The sequence below is a fragment of the Salmo salar genome, chromosome ssa09, assembly GCF_905237065.1.
Source record: "Salmo salar chromosome ssa09, Ssal_v3.1, whole genome shotgun sequence".
Classification (NCBI taxonomy): domain Eukaryota; kingdom Metazoa; phylum Chordata; class Actinopteri; order Salmoniformes; family Salmonidae; genus Salmo; species Salmo salar.
In genome coordinates this window covers 42,316,772-42,331,227 of record NC_059450.1, presented here as the reverse complement: position 1 = coordinate 42,331,227, position 14,456 = coordinate 42,316,772, and the positions used below count along the sequence as shown (strand labels likewise).

The following is a 14,456-nucleotide window of genomic DNA, read 5'->3' as shown; positions in this document are numbered from 1 at the left end:
GAATCAGTCCCCAGCTGACTATGCCATGTGAATCAGTCCCCAGCTGACTATGCCATGTGAATCAGTCCCCAGCTGACTATACCATGTGAAACAGTCCCCAGCTGACTATGTCAAGTGAAACAGTCCACAGCTGACCTCTACCATGTGAAACTGTCCCCAGCTGACTATGTCATGTGAAACAGTCCCCAGCTGACTACGTCATGTGAATCAGTCCCCAGCTGACTATGCCATGTGAAACAGTCCCCAGCTTACTATGCCATGTGAATCAGTCCCCAGCTGACTATACCATGTGAAACAGTCCCCAGCTGACTACGTCATGTGAAACAGTGAGACATTAACCACAGCTAGGGGTTGTGCATCGATGACTCCTTTGGGCTCGTACGCTACTTGGTCTGGCTCTGGTTTGTTGTTTAGACACTTTCCTCCACTGATTTCTGTTGTGTCAGAATAACAAGGCTGTCGGGTATTCTGTGGGTCAGCACCACAGCATGCACACACTCAACTTACATCAAATAACTATAGAGTTCTATTTGATTTATGTGATTGATAAAAAAAAATACAATCTTTGTACATGTATGAATCATCAAATCAGTGATATTTTTAACATGAAAGTTGTGTCTCTTGGAAAGTTCTGGTATACACTAGGCAAGTGCCCCCACCCGCACTGTACAATTCTCTCCCCCGACCTCATTTTTGGGTGACTCATTTCTTCCCTCCATTCTATGGATGAGTTTTTCTCCACCGTATTTTCTCTCTGTACTTTAGTCGCTGTGGGGAAGCACACCTCGGGAGAACTGTGTGCACAGTTTCTTTGAAAATGATGTTCTTTGGAGGTCTAGAGGTGGCGTCTGCAAAGCAGGCTCTATCAATCCCCATCTCTCCTTCCTACCTCCACAGTTTATCCCATTTTCACCGGCTCTGATGCCTCACCACACAGTGACACTTTTCATATTGCTCGGCTGTACCCTCCTCTCCAATGTGCCTCCCTCATCCCTCCTCCTCTTCCCTCCCCTCTCTCGCTCGCAGAGTGGTATCTTCATTCCCTGTCACTCTGAGCCTTACTCCCTCTGTAGTCACATAATGACAACAGGAAAGAAGGGAAGAATGAGGAGAAGAATAACTCCAGGGAAGAGACATGGCTGTACACAACAAGCAGTATACAACTGCCTTAAGTAAACATCAGGGCCTGAATAATGATTCCTCTGCTGTTTATTCATAGTGATATCAACCCAACTATTGGACTGGAAGGTTCCTCTGCTGTTTAGTCATAGTGATATCAACCCACCTATTGGACTGGAAGGTTCCTCTGCTGTTTAGTCATAGTGATATCAACCCACCTATTGGACTGGAAGGTTCCTCTGCTGTTTATTCATAGTGATATCAACCCACCTATTGGACTGGAAGGTTCCTCTGCTGTTTAGTCATTGTGATATCAACCCACCTATTGGACTGGAAGGTTCCTCTGCTGTTTAGTCATAGTGATATCAACCCACCTATTGGACTGGAAGGTTCCTCTGCTGTTTATTCATAGTGATATCAACCCACCTATTGGACTGGAAGGTTCCTCTGCTGTTTATTCATAGTGATATTAACCCATCCAGAGTAACCTCACTTCAACTCCAGAATCACATGCAGTCCAATAGAAAACTCCATGTTAAATTCAACTGATGGAAAATGAAATGGAATTGACCACCACGCTGCTATGGAGACATTTCCAAGCTGAGTTCCAAGGAATTGGAATAGAATTGACCTCTGCGCTGGCCCACATAACCTTGATTAATCTGGGAGAAACAGTGGGTTAATACAATCAAACTGGGGGACAGGGAGCTAACGTTCTGGGAGAAACAGAAGGTAACATTACCGTACTGTGGGAGACAGAGAGCTAATATTCTGGGAGAAACAGAAGGTAACATTACCGTACTGTGGGGGACATGGAGCTAATATTCTGGGAGAAACAGAAGGTAACATTACCGTACTGTGGGGGACATGGAGCTAATATTCTGGGAGAAACAGAAGGTAACATTACCGTACTGTGGGGGACATGGAGCTAATATTCTGGGAGAAACAGAAGGTAACATTACCGTACTGTGGGGGACATGGAGCTAATATTCTGGGAGAAACAGAAGGTAACATTACCGTACTGTGGGGGACATGGAGCTAATATTCTGGGAGAAACAGAAGGTAACATTACCGTACTGTGGGGGACAGAGAGCTAATATTCTGGGAGAAACAGAAGGTAACATTACCGTACTGTGGGGGACAGAGAGCTAATATTCTGGGAGAAACAGAAGGTAACATTACCGTACTGTGGGGGACATGGAGCTAACGTTCTGATTTGGCATCCCGCTCTGTTTCCCTGTTATTTTTGCTGGGTTTATATCTAATTAAGTGGCCTAATTTCCATGCATCAGTCTTATTAATGTAATCGTGCTAACCGCTGGTAAATTCAAAATGGCTGGCTTTGTGAAGGTTAGGGGAAGATGGAGGCTTGTTGCTCTATCGTCAGGCACTCTCTCTTTCTGTCTTCACTTTAAACTCCCACTCCAATCTGTCTCTTATCTAAGGAAAACTGGAATCCAATTGCTCAGCTGATAGATGTCAAAACCCTCAACTCTCAGAATACCTTCGCTTCTCTCTCAAGATCATCCCACGGGGGGGGGGGGTTGTGCTTGAACTGCTTAAAGCGTTCCATTTTAGAGACTGTATGAGATCAGGGATTGTGTGTGTGCACGTGTACAGATTGTTATGTCTTGGAAAGTCTGTATTTTTGGTGTGTGTGTGTGTGTGTGTGCATTAGCACGCATGTGTGTATGTGTGTGTCCATGGAGGAAAGTGAACATTTACAGTATGTGTGTATACATATGATGGCAGTGTTTAGAATAGATCAAAGCAAACCAGCACAGACTTGCTACCCCTCGCGTGTGTGTGTGTGTGTGTGTGTGTGTGTGTGTGTGTGTGTGTGTGTGTGTGTGTGTGTGTGTGTGTGTGTGTGTGTGTGTGTGTGTGTGTGTGTGTGTGTGTGTGTGTGTGTGTGTGTGTGTACAGTATGTGTGTTTGTGCTTGAGTTATTATTGACACCTTACTTCTGAGAAATAGGGAATATGATTCCAACCAGCATAAGGAGGGTGGATCCACCACACTCCGTGTTGTGGTGTTTGAGTTCCAGGAAAGGAGAACGTTTCTTAGGTTCTGAGGAAATGGGAGGAGTCTGGGAAATGGCATAACTCCCCCAGACATACATCCCCCTTTGCCTCTGCCCTTCCCTGCTGAGTGGTTTGATCTCACTTCATGTAACCTGAAGGTATTTCCTAGACCTTCATATAGACACAGTTCTGACTACTGATATTTTTATGACTATATTTTAACCATTTCTGATTTCTGACTTCTGATTTTCTTAGTCTTTTTTTGTTGTTTTCCGTAATTACCGTAGGTACTCAACAATCCAGCTTTCTAGTTGCATGATTGTATATTTTGAATGACCATTTCATGGTACACTCTTAAGCAGAACAACGTCAATCATTCTCTTCAATGGTCCTTATTTTCCAAGGACATGTTGTTAGATCTAGACACACTATTTACCATTGGATGAAAGTGATGTTGAGACGTAGGTAAACAATTAGGCACTTCAACCAAGAAGTGAACTATGGTGGTTTTATTGGAATCGAATGCCAGGTTTTTATTAGATGTTGTATTGGGCCATAATGGGTGCTGCTACCAGCTCTTATAGTCTCACGTCAGAATTAGATGTTCATCCATGTTTCTCAAAAATGTTCCAAACGTCAAATTTCGAAGTGTTTAAGGTTAAGTTCAGGCATTAACTCTGAATGGTTAAGGTTAGACATTAACTCTGAATGGTTAAGGTAAGGGTTAATGTTTGGGATAGGCTTAAAACCAATATATCAAAAACAACTTTCTATCAATGGATTCAAACTTCCAACCTTTGGAATCAGAGGTAGATGCTTACGCCCATCCGCCATCCCCTACCACGACACCCGAGCAAAACTGAAGTCTACTTGAATGTAACAGTTACCCTTAGTGTCACTGTTACCCCTAGTGGCCGCTTTCCACTTCTTCTCCCAACGTCCTCAGGCATGGATGGATTACTGACCTGGCTGGCGTAGTCAGCTTGCCTATTGTCCTTTCAAAAAGAAGCGAAACAATTCTTAGAATGCCATTAACCAGTCTATGCATCAGTTTATAGTAATTCTAATTCAATTTTGAGAGAGCTGTCTCCCATCTGAATGCCTGTCAGGTTTCTATGACAATCCCTACTAGTAGACTTAAAGCCACATTACTTAATTACAGGTGCACGCGTCTTTGCTCTGAAAAGAAAATGTATTTTATGAAGCTGTTAGTGTTTCAGGCCATCTTCTCCTTCTTGAAACTTTCCGCCACATTATTCATTTATGCATGTACCTGGAACGCATTATGGAGAAAAAACCTCAGGCTCATCAGTATACACAAAGGAAGGCACTTTTCTGCTTTTTAATTGTCTTAAAAGCTTCAGTATCGTGTCTAGGTCAGTGATTAAATGCTAAATCACCTTGCTGTCATTCAGCTAAAGTGTGTTTACACTAATTGGAAAAAAAGTTAATGAATCCATTAACTCATGCTGACGTAGTCTCATTTGTTTTCTCTTTTAACTTAAAGTGGATCTTCAAAATATTTCCTGCCGTCGTATGAGACTTCTTTCAATTTCTCGTTAATCCCCCTCTATGATTCTGATGTCAGGAGTCACACAGTCACTCTATACTTAATTATTGATAATGCACTTTATCCCCGTTTGCATAACTCAGACTGGAGTTATCTAGCTAACTCTCTTATCTTAGCATGATGAAGGGTATTACAGACATTACTCACTCAGTCAGTGAACTGTATCATATAATTCCAGTAGAAGACATCTCCAAACCCATTCTTAGACAGTTTATTGGAGTACAGTCACACATTCAGACGATTCAGCTTATTGTCTGACATCAGTTGGTTTTCAGAAATCTGTCATGGACAATATTCTCCTAAAAACGTCTTCCTCCTAACAAGCCTATTAGATGAGAGAAGATTGGGTATAGTGTGTCACCCCAGTTATTTCACACACACACACACACACACACACACACACACACACACACACACACACACACACACACACACACACACACACACACACACACACACACACACACACACACATACACATACACACATACACACACCAGTGCTGGCAAAACCATCACCGTCAGGGACTGGGCTCAGGCCAATCCCATCATGCACTTCTGCAGGCTAGCAGGTTGTGAAATGGCCTTGCTCTGTTGTCTTAGGCCCTATTCACATGGGACTATTGTTACAATAGAACATCAGTTATGTAATTTTTACCCCAGCATGTCCGTTTTTCCAGTGGATGATTTGGACGGGATTAGTTTTACCAAACTGCCTCAGTAATAATTTTTTTCCTTATTCACAATTGACTGTTATGACAGAAGCCTTAAGGCTCTTCTAGGTCGTGAAGATATTTCAAATATCTAGGGATTGCCTAATATTGGGCTAATGGCCTTCAGTTGGGAGAAATGTAAAATAATAATGCATATCAATAAGAAGAATGAACTGTAACCTGCAGACATTTAATTACCAGACGGATTTGGCAAATTATCAATTCATTGGCTCAAAATCGTCCACTTCATCTTTTAAAAGAGAAGTATGGCACTAGGATATTTGACAAAACAAATCATTAATCTGTAGGGTACCTGCATAGCACATTGTTTTAAGCATTAATTTGTTCCAATGTTCCTAACCAATCTGGGTGCAGTACTGTTAAACTCTGTAATGTCCGTCAAAACACAGTGATGACGATTCTCACGGGATACGTATTATCAGAGGACCTTGGAGTTTGCAGAAAAAGAGTAGGTTTTTAGGGCTGAGATAATAACCTTGCTAGTAAAAATGACTGACATGGCAGATTCAGACGGGACTAAAATTACAAATGTGGTGATTTGTGCTGGTGCACATAATTACATTACCTGAGCTGACCCAGTAAAGCTTATCCCGTCTGAATAGGGCTTTAAGTGTTGTCTTAGGGCAGTGCTGTGTTGTCTTAGGGCTGTGCTGTGTTGTGCTTAAGGCCGTACTGTGTTGTCATAGGGCCATGCTGTGCTGTCTTAAAGGTGTGCTGTTTTGTCTTAGGGCCGTGTTGTTTTGTCTTAGGGCAGTGCTGTGTTGTCTTAAGGTCATGCTGTGTTGTCTTAGGGCCGTGCTGTTTTATCTTAGGGTCATGCTGTGCTGTCTTAGGGCCGTGCTGTTTTATCTTAGGGCCGTGCTGTGTTGTCTTAGGGCAGTTCTATGTTGTTTTAGGGCTGTGCTGTGTTGTCTTAAGGCCATGCTGTGTTGTCTTAGGGCCGTGCTGTGTTGGCTTAGGGCCGTGCTGTGTTGTCTTAGGGCCATGCTGTGTTGTCTTAGGGCAGTGCTGTGTTGTCTTAGGGCCGTGCTGTTTTATCTTAGGGCCGTGCTGTTTTATCTTAGGGCCGTGCTGTGTTGTCTTAGGGCAGTGCTATGTTGTTTTAGGGCTGTGCTGTGTTGTCTTAAGGCCATGCTGTGTTGGCTTAGGGCCGTGCTGTGTTGGCTTAGGGCCGTGCTGTGTTGTCTTAAGGCCATGCTGTGTTGTCTTAGGGCCGTGCTGAGCTGTCTTAATGCCGTGTTGTGTTGTCTTAGGGCAGTGTTGTTTTGTCTTAGTGCGGTGTTGTGTTGTCTTAGGGTGGTTTTGTGTTGTCTTAGGGCAGTGCTGAGTTGTCTTAGGGCCGTGCTGAATTGTCTTAGGGCAGTGTTGTTTTCTCTTAAGGCAGTGTTGTTTTGTCATAGGGCAGTGTTGTTTTGTCTTAGGACAGTGTTGTTTTGTCTTAGGGCAGTGTTGTTTTGTCTTAGGGCAGTGTTGTTTTGTCTTAGGGCAGTGTTGTTTGTCTTAGGGACGTGCTGAATTGTCTTAGGGCCGTGTTGTGATGTCTTAGGGCGGTGTTGTTTTGTCTTAGGGCCATGCTGAATTGTCTTAGGGCAGTGCTGGTTTCTCTTAGGATGGTGTTGTTTTGTCTTAGGGCAGTGTTGTGTTGTCTTAGGGCCATGCTGAATTGTCTTAGGGCAGTGTTGTTTTGTCTTAGGGCAGTGCTGGTTTGTCTTAGGCCAGTGCTGGTTTGTCTTAGGGCGGTGCTGGTTTGTCTTAGGGCAGTGTTGTTTTGTCTTAGGCCTCTGTTGTGTTGTCTTAGGGCAGTGCTGTGTTGTCTTAGGGCGGTATTGTTTTGTCTTAGGGCGGTGCTGTGTTGTCTTAGGGCGGTGTTGTTTTGTCTTAGGGCAGTGTTGTGTTGTTTTAGGGCGGTGCTGTGTTGTCTTAGGGCGGTATTGTTTTGTCTTAGGGCGGTGCTGTGTTGTCTTAGGGCGGTGTTGTTTTGTCTTAGGGCAGTGTTGTGTTGTTTTAGGGCGGTGCTGTGTTGTCTTAGGGCCATGCTGTTTTGTCTTAGTGCTGTGTTGTCTTAGGTCGGTGTTGTTTTGTCTTAGGGCGGGGTTGTGTTGTCTTAGGGCGGTGCTGTGTTGTCTTAGGGCCGTGCTGTTTTGTCTTAGGGCAGTGCTGTTTTGTCTTAGGGCAGTGCTGTTTTGTCTTAGGGCAGTGTTGTTTTGTCTTAGGGAAGTGCTGTTTTGTCCTAGGGCAGTGCTGTTTTGTCTTAGGGCAGTGCTGTTTTGTCTTAGGGCAGTGTTGTTTTGTCTTAGGGCTGTGTTGTTTGTCTTAATGGGATATAGGCAACAGCCTTTTTATTATTTCTTGACCTGTCACTGATCAATCTGTTCAAGGGGCTATATTGGCATGGGAAACACGTGTTAACATTGCCAAAGCAAGTGAGGTAGATAATATACAAAAGTGAAATAAACAATAAAAATTACGTTTATTTTACCTTTATTTAACTAGGCAAGTCAGTTAAGAACAAATTCTTATTTTCAATGACGACCTAGGAACAGTGGGTTAACTGCCTTGTTCAGGGGCAGAACGACAGATTTGTCTCTATTTCTCTTTCTCTTTCTCTCTCTCTCTGTCTGTCTGTTTGTCTGTCTCTGTTCTATTAAAACTGTACCTTACACACGCTGATCTTGATCTGAAATGAAGCAGTCACCTTGTTGTGCTTGAGAGAAAAAAATTCCACCACATTGTTTTATCAAACTACTCATGCCATCATATACGGAGGATATGTGGTTACCGCCATGTCTCAAAGTTTAACATCTTGTTTCCATCAAACGGTTTCTCTTTCTTCTTTTGCAGCCGGAAATGTCAATTGTTTTCTGTTATCCCTCTGAAGTGCCTCTGAACAAGGCTGCAAGGGCACACCCCAAGCCAAAGGGATCTTCATTCATTAATTCACTGAGTAATGACTGCATACATTATTCAGTATCACAGGGCAACCAAATCTCCCAATGGGAAGAGAAGAACTGAGGTATGCCTGATGTTGCTTCTTTAACCATCAGTAAATATAATAAGACCATCGACAGTGTATTGAAGGAGCATTTGGGATTATGATGGACTGTGAGAAGTTATCAGTGATCTGCTTGAAACTCCAATCCAGGGTTATGCATTTACTGTGCATTCTGATGCATTGCTACTTTGTAAATCGTATCTGTACCCTGCATAATTTACACCCTGCAGTCCTATCTGTACCCTGCATAGTTTATACCCTGCAGTCCTATCTGTACCCTGCATAGTTTATACCCTGCAGTCCTATCTGTACCCTGCATAGTTTATACCCTGCAGTCCTATCTGTACCCTGCATAGTTTATACCCTGCACTCCTACAGTATGTGTACCCTGCATAGTTTATACCCTGCAGTCCTATCTGTACCCTGCATAGTTTATACCCTGCATTCCTATATGTACCCTGCATAGTTTATACCCTGCAGTCCTAATCTGTACCCTGCATAGTTTATAACCTGCAGTCCTATCTGTACCCTGCATAGTTTATACCCTGCAGTCCTATCTGTACCCTGCATAGTTTATACCCTGCAGTCCTATCTGTACCCTGCATAGTTTATACCCTGCAGTCCTATATGTACCCTGCATAGTTTATACCCTGCAGTCCTATCTGTACCCTGCATAGTTTATACCCTGCAGTCCTACAGTATCTGTACCCTGCATAGTTTATACCCTGCAGTCCTATCTGTACCCTGCATAGTTTATACCCTGCAGTCCTATCTGTACCCTGCATAGTTTATACCCTGCAGTCCTATCTGTACCCTGCATAGTTTATAACCTGCAGTCCTATCTGTACCCTGCATAGTTTATACCCTGCAGTCCTATCTGTACCCTGCATAGTTTATACCCTGCAGTCCTATCTGTACCCTGCATAGTTTGTACCCTGCAGGCCTATCTGTACCCTGCATAGTTCATACCCTGCAGTCCTATCTGTACCCTGCATATATCATACCCTGCAGTCCTATCTGTACCCTGCATAGTTTATACCCTGCAGTGCTATCTGTACCCTGCATAGGTCATACCCTGCAGTCCTACAGTATCTGTACCTTGCATAGTTTATAACCTGCAGTCCTATCTGTACCCTGCATAGTTTATACCCTGCAGTCCTATCTGTACCCTGCGTAGTTTATACCCTGCAGTCCTACAGTATCTGTACCCTGCAGTCCTGCAGTATCTGTACCCTGCATAGTTTATACCCTGCAGATCTATCTGTACCCTGCATAGTTTATACCCTGCAGTCCTGCAGTATCTGTACCCTGCATAGTTTATAACCTGCAGTCATATCTGTACCCTGCATAGTTTATACCCTGCAGTCCTACAGTATCTGTACCCTGCATAGTTCATACCCTGCAGTCCTGCAGTATCTGTACCCTGCATAGGTCATACCCTGCAGTCCTGCAGTATCTGTACCCTGCATAGTTCATACCCTGCAGTCCTATCTGTACCCTGCATAGTTTATACCCTGCAGTCCTAATCTGTACCCTGCATAGTTTATAACCTGCAGTCCTATCTGTACCCTGCATAGTTTATACCCTGCAGTCCTATCTGTACCCTGCATAGTTTATACCCTGCAGTCCTATCTGTACCCTGCATAGTTTATACCCTGCAGTCCTATATGTACCCTGCATAGTTTATACCCTGCAGTCCTATCTGTACCCTGCATAGTTTATACCCTGCAGTCCTACAGTATCTGTACCCTGCATAGTTTATACCCTGCAGTCCTATCTGTACCCTGCATAGTTTATACCCTGCAGTCCTATCTGTACCCTGCATAGTTTATACCCTGCAGTCCTATCTGTACCCTGCATAGTTTATAACCTGCAGTCCTATCTGTACCCTGCATAGTTTATACCCTGCAGTCCTATCTGTACCCTGCATAGTTTATACCCTGCAGTCCTATCTGTACCCTGCATAGTTTGTACCCTGCAGGCCTATCTGTACCCTGCATAGCTCATACCCTGCAGTCCTATCTGTACCCTGCATATATCATACCCTGCAGTCCTATCTGTACCCTGCATAGTTTATACCCTGCAGTCCTATCTGTACCCTGCATAGTTTATAACCTGCAGTCCTATCTGTACCCTGCATAGTTTATACCCTGCAGTCCTATCTGTACCCTGCGTAGTTTATACCCTGCAGTCCTACAGTATCTGTACCCTGCAGTCCTGCAGTATCTGTACCCTGCATAGTTTATACCCTGCAGATCTATCTGTACCCTGCATAGTTTATACCCTGCAGTCCTGCAGTATCTGTACCCTGCATAGTTTATAACCTGCAGTCATATCTGTACCCTGCATAGTTTATACCCTGCAGTCCTACAGTATCTGTACCCTGCATAGTTCATACCCTGCAGTCCTGCAGTATCTGTACCCTGCATAGGTCATACCCTGCAGTCCTGCAGTATCTGTACCCTGCATAGTTCATACCCTGCAGTCCTATCTGTACCCTGCATAGTTTATACCCTGCAGTCCTATCTGTACCCTGCATATATCATACCCTGCAGTCCTATCTGTACCCTGCATAGTTTATACCCTGCAGTCCTATCTGTACCCTGCATAGGTCATACCCTGCAGTCCTACAGTATCTGTACCTTGCATAGTTTATAACCTGCAGTCCTATCTGTACCCTGCATAGTTTATACCCTGCAGACCTATCTGTACCCTGCATAGTTTATACCCTGCAGTCCTGCAGTATCTGTACCCTGCATAGTTTATACCTGCAGTTATCTGTACCCTGCATAGTTTATACCCTGCAGATCTATCTGTACCCTGCATAGTTTATACCCTGCAGTCCTGCAGTATCTGTACCCTGCATAGTTTATACCCTGCAGTCATATCTGTACCCTGCATAGTTTATACCCTGCAGTCCTACAGTATCTGTACCCTGCATAGTTCATACCCTGCAGTCCTGCAGTATCTGTACCCTGCATAGGTCATACCCTGCAGTCCTGCAGTATCTGTACCCTGCATAGTTCATACCCTGCAGTCCTATCTGTACCCTGCATAGTTTATACCCTGCAGTCCTATCTGTACCCTGCATAGTTTATACCCTGCAGTCCTACAGTATCTGTACCCTGCATAGTTCATACCCTGCAGTCCTACAGTATCTGTACCCTGCATAGTTCATACCCTGCAGTCCTATCTGTACCCTGCATAGTTTAAACCCTGCAGTCCTATCTGTACCCTGCATAGTTTATACCCTGCAGTCCTATCTGTACCCTGCATAGTTTATACCCTGCAGTCCTATCTGAAGTGCAAGTGCTGGGTCATGAATGTAAATGTGATATGAATGTTTACCAGAGGGTGAGTGGAGAGAGAGAGAGAAAGGTTGTCTGGGTGTTGGTCCCACTGAGAGTCACAAGTTCCCCCAAACACACAACTAGAGATGAAGAGCAGAGGTAGAGCTAGCTTGGTTATAGCCTTTCACCACACAGTAACACAACTAGAGAGGAAGAAGTAGAGGAAGAGCTAGCTTGGTTATAGCCTTTCACCACACAGTAACACAACTAGAGAGGAAGAGGTAGAGGAAGAGCTAGCTTGGTTATAGCCTTTCACCACACAGTAACACAACTAGAGAGGAAGAGGTAGAGGAAGAGCTAGCTTGGTTATAGCCTTTCACCACACAGTAACACAACTAGAGAGGAAGAGGTAGAGGAAGAGCTAGCTTGGTTATAGTCTTTCACCACACAGTAACACAACTAGAGAGGAAGAGGTAGAGGAAGAGCTTGCTTGGTTATAGCCTTTCACCACACAGACACACACCACACAGTAACACACACACACACAGACACGCACGCACACACACACACCACACCACACACACATGCATGTATGCAGTGATTGGTAGTATATCTGTTACATGTATTTGCAATATTTGTGTTGTGTATGTACTTAAATACTATGGAGTATTTAGTAATGTGTGTTACTCGGGACTGTATTTTGTAACAAATACTTTAATTCTAAAGTACTTTCCAGAGTGACTTACAGTTAGTGCATTCAACTAAGCTATCACAGCCATAGAAAGTAGACCGTCTCTGTAACCGCTACTGATAATGTTGTTGCTGTTTTGGGTTGGGCTGCTTTGCAAATGTATTTCTGTATTTTAAAATACATTATACATGTATTTTTAATTAAATACATTTCAAAATATAAGTATTTACTAGGTTATTTTTATAAATTGATCTTTGTTTTTTTGCCCATTTCTGCACATACACACACACACACACACACCCCCACGCACGCGCACATGCATGCATGCGCACACGCACACACTCACACACACAAACACACAAAAACACGCATATGCACACACACACGCACACACAAACACGCACACACACACACACACACACACAGGGTAGCGGCAGGGTAGCCTAGTGGTTAGAGTGTTGGACTAGTAACCGAAAGGTTGCAAGTTCAAATCTCTGAGCTGACAAGGTACAAATCTGTTGTTCTACCCCTGAACAAGGCAGTTAACTCACTGTTCCTAGGCCGTCATTGAAAATAAGAATTTGTTCTTAACTGACTTGCCTAGTTAAATAAAGGTCAAATAAAAAAACACACACAAAGTGCATATTTCACTGTTCCTTTGCGTCATTGAAAATAAGAATTTGTTCTTAACTGCCTAGTTAAATAAAAAAACACACACACACACAAAGTGCATATTTCACCATAAGCAAGCTATACTGCACATATGTTCACTCAAACACAAGTCATGCCAATAAGATGTCTCTCTCACAATGACTATTTAACTTCTCTAAAACGACAGAAACGGAGTCTGTCTGTGTGTTTTTCGGAGGAGTACGGCTTTGATTTTTCAAAAGACGTCCTCCTGCGATCTTCTCAGCTATAATACATGTGAACTGGAGAATTCATTCGTCAAAATCTGTATAGCTAATCCCTTTTGGAGGGAGTTATATTTAACTTGTATAGGTCACAGTTTTTCCCATGGAGGCTGGGCTAAAGCAAACCAGCTGCTGAATTACGACTTTTCTGACCCAGGTGAAAACAGCAGTTGTTCAAAAACCTCTTGTGAAACTTGGGACAGGTGAGGCTTCTCTAGATGACTTACTGTAGAAAATAAAAACAGATTTGTTTTCAAAGTCTTTGGCCTACTTGGCCCCCGAAACCTGAGGAGGACATTCGAAGTCAGTGCTAGTGTTTACAGTGTTGTGCTGTATCTTGAGGAGGACATTTGAAGGCAGTGCTAGTGTTTACAGTGTTGTGCTGTATCTTGAGGAGGACATTTGAAGGCAGTGCTAGTGTTTACAGTGTTGTGCTGTATCTTGAGGAGGACATTTGAAGTCAGTGCTAGTGTTTACAGTGTTGTGCTGTATCTTGAGGAGGACATTTGAAGGCAGTGCTAGTGTTTACAGTGTTGTGCTGTATCTTGAGGAGGACATTTGAAGTCAGTGCTAGTGTTTACAGTGTTGTGCTGTATCTTGAGGAGGACATTTGAAGTCAGTGCTAGTGTTTACAGTGTTGTGCTGTATCTTGAGGAGGACATTTGAAGTCAGTGCTAGTGTTTACAGTGTTGTGCTGTATCTTGAAGAGGACATTTGAAGTCAGTGCTAGTGTTTACAGTGTTGTGCTGTATCTTGAAGAGGACATTTGAAGTCAGTGCTAGTGTTTACAGTATTGTGCTGTATCTTGAGGAGGCCATTTGAAGGCAGTGCTAGTGTTTACAGTATTGTGCTGTATCTTGAGGAGGCCATTTGAAGGCAGTGCTAGTGTTTACAGTGTTGTGCTGTATCTTGAGGAGGACATTTGAAGTCAGTGCTAGTGTTTACAGTGTTGTGCTGTATCTTGAGGAGGACATTTGAAGGCAGTGCTAGTGTTTACAGTGTTGTGCTGTATCTTGAGGAGGACATTTGAAGGCAGTGCTAGTGTTTACAGTGTTGTGCTGTATCTTGAGGAGGACATTTGAAGGCAGTGCTAGTGTTTACAGTGTTGTGCTGTATCTTGAAG

General features: G+C 43.5%; 1 protein-coding gene across 5 annotated transcripts in view; it reads left to right on the top strand.

Moving 5' to 3' along the window:
* The window catches only part of LOC106611370 (neurexin-3a), an 825,193-nt gene that overhangs the window by 658,145 nt on the left and 152,592 nt on the right, over positions 1 to 14,456 (top strand). The window lies entirely within an intron of this gene.